The sequence below is a fragment of the Penaeus japonicus genome, unplaced genomic scaffold (genome assembly GCF_977035675.1).
Source record: "Penaeus japonicus unplaced genomic scaffold, GWHDUDI00000001_assembly GWHDUDI00000008, whole genome shotgun sequence".
Lineage (NCBI taxonomy): Eukaryota > Metazoa > Arthropoda > Malacostraca > Decapoda > Penaeidae > Penaeus > Penaeus japonicus.
Window position 1 is genome coordinate 27,051,191 of NW_028234410.1, and position 3,208 is coordinate 27,054,398.

Here is a 3,208-nt window from a genome sequence, read left to right on the forward strand (position 1 = left end):
AGTGTGTGTGTTTCAATCTATGTGGTTGTTCGCATGTGTGTTTATCTGTGTATGCCAGCTCATCTACACCCACCTACTGTATACCTCCTGTACGTATGCGCGCTGGTATACATCAGCCTCATAGACGCATATACCAACGAGACCCAATAATCGCTTGATTGACATGTGACAGTACAGCCCTGTGGCGCAGACGCAAAGATGTGAAGAACTCATCATACCTGCCACAAGTGTTAGCAACTTATCATTATCTAAGATTTTAACAACAGATTAGTTAATTTGGGCCATAACGGAAAATTGATTTTTATCTCCTCTCCCAATCACTGATTTTTTTCACGGGGGCCCAAGTATTTCAAATCGCTAATGAAACTGGTCATGCGATTATAACCCACAAGAGCTTTCGAACTTGTTTACATTCCCATTATTGTTTGGTGATTGTAACCTATTAATGGTAATAACCACCTTAGCAATGGCTCCTGAGAACTGCATCCCTTAGACGTCAAAATCCCTTTAAGAGAAGGAGACATATACAAATACACGTCACATACAGGTAAAAGCGCTGCAGCCGGTTTGGGTGTCTGCTCGTGCTGGGGAGGAAGGGGAAGAAGCAGAGGGAGAAGAGGGAGAAGAAGAGGGAGAGGAGGGAGAGGAGGAGGAGGAGGAGGACAAAAGGAGGAGAGGAGATGGAATAAGAGGAGGGGGGGAAAGGAAGAGGAGGAGGAGAGGAGGAGGAAGAGGAATAAGAGGAGGGGGAAAAGGAACAGGAAGAAGGAAGGGGAGGAGAAAGAGAAGGAGGAGGAGGAGAAAGAAAAAGAAGAGAAAGAGGAAGAGGAGGAGGATTTGGAAGAGGAGGAGTAGGAAGATTTGGGGGAGGAGGAAGGAGGAAGAGTAGTAGTAGTAGTAGGAGGATGAGAAGGAGGAGGGAGAAAAGGATGAAGAAGAAGAAGTGAAGAAAGAGGAGGATGAATAGGAGTAGGAGGAAGAAGAAGAGGAAGAGGAGTATGAGGAGGAGGAGGAGGATAAGGACTAGGAGTAGGAAGAGGAGGAGGAGTATGAGTATGAGTATAAGGAGGAGGACTAGGAGTATGAAGAGGAGGAGAAGTTGTAGGAGGAAGGATGAAAGAAGAAAGGAGAAAAGGATGAGGAAGAAGAGTAAGTTGAAGGAAGAGGATGGGGGAGAGGAGAAAAATCAGGAGGAGGAGGAAATGGACGAAGAGGAAGAAGAAAAAGAAGCGGAGGAGGAAGAAGACGAAGAGGAAGAGGAGGAAGAAGAAGAAGAAGAAGAAGAAAGAGAAAAACATACATTCAAAAGAAGAAAAAGAAGACACGACGAAAAAAAATAATAATAAAGACGAGACAGAAAATAACAAAGAAAATAAACAGAAGAAAAAAACGAAGACGACGAAGAAGAAAAAAAAAGAAGAAGAAGAAAAAAAAGAAGCCAAGAATGATAGGAGAGAATTTAAAAAACAGCAACAAGATGGTTATCTCGCAGGATCACTGTTGAACAATTAACATCAGCTTCTTTTCCGCTAATTCCTCGTGGGCCTGGCTGTTCAAGCGAGTCGAGAGCGCCGTGGGAGACGCTGTCTGTTCAGCGTTCATCCACCTGTCGGGAGGGTGTGCACTCTGCAAGTGTGCAAGTGTTGTGGGGAAAGTCGCTGTGCATTGTGTGTAGGTGTGTGTTAAATTGTGTAGGTTTTGAGTTGTGTATTTGGTCATGTGGACCTATCTATCTATCTGTCTGTCTATTTATCTATCTATCTATATATTTATCTATCTATCTATCTATCTACCTATCTATCTACCTATCTATCTATCTAACTACCTATCTATTTGCCTATCTACCTCCCCTCCTGTCTCTCTCCATCTGTCTCTTTCTCTCCCCCCCCCCCCTTCCCTCTCTCTCTCTCTCTCTTATCTATCAATCTATCTGTCTGCCACTTTCTTTTTCCCCTTCTCTCTCTTGCTCTCGGTCTCCTCTCGTCATCGTCTCGTCAGTCTGCGACGGTCTCTCTCTCTCCTCACCTCTCTCTCTCTCTCTCTCTCTCTAATCTCTCGTCTCTCGTCTGCCATATATATGATATTTATATAGATATAATAGTATATATATATAATATATATATATATATATATACACACACACACACACACCACACACAAATATATATATATAATATATATATATCATATAAAATATATATATATAGATATATATATATATACAAATAATGTATGATATATATATATATATATATATATATATATATATATGTATATATACAAATATGTATATAAATATATATATAAAATATATATATATATATATATATATATATATATATAAATAGTTTATTTATATATATATGCCTTTTCTCTTTCCCCTCCGCTCTCTTCGTCCTTCTCTCACGTCCACGTCTCTCTCAATTCTCTCTTCTTCTCCTCATCCTCTCTCCTCCTCTCCTCTCCTCCTCTCTCTCTCTTTCTCATCTCTCTCTCTCTCTTCTCTCTCTCTCTCTCTCTGTCTCTCTCTCCCTCTCTCTCTCTCTCTCTCTCTCTCTTCCACTCTCTCTTCTCGTACTCTCGTCCGTCCTCTCTGCTCCTTCCTCTCTCTCTCTCTCTCTCTCTCTCTCTCTCTCTCTCTCACCCTCCTCTCTCACTCACTCTCACTATCTCTCACTGTCTCTTTCTCTCTTCACATCTTCGCCACTCCTTTCCTCTCTCATTGTTCTCTCTCGATATCACTTCACCCTGTTTGTTGTTATCAACAACAATCATCATTCGCCAACGAAAAGAAAGAAAAGAAAAGAAAAGAAAGAAAGAGAGAGAGAAAGAGAGAAAGAAAAATAGACGCATCAGCCGACGTGTCCTGTCGCTTATCTCATGCCGAAGCTTCCTTGCACATTGCACTCGGCCCTCTCATGGAGCCGACGTGTAACCTCGGTGGTCCGCTCACAACGCTGTACACGCCGGACCTAACAAATGCAAGATGCACGGGGCCACGAACGAACAAATAATCTAGCCGGGGACCTTTTAAGTTAAGAAAATCGAGGAAGATAGAAGGAGGGTGGGTGGGTGGGGGATTTGGGTGGGTGGGGGAGAGGGGTAGGGGTGGGTTGGGTGGGTGGAGGGGTGGGGGGTAGGTGGAGTTGGTGGGTGGGTGGGTTAGGGGGTGGGATGTGGAGAGGGGGGGTTGGAGGTTGGGTGGAGG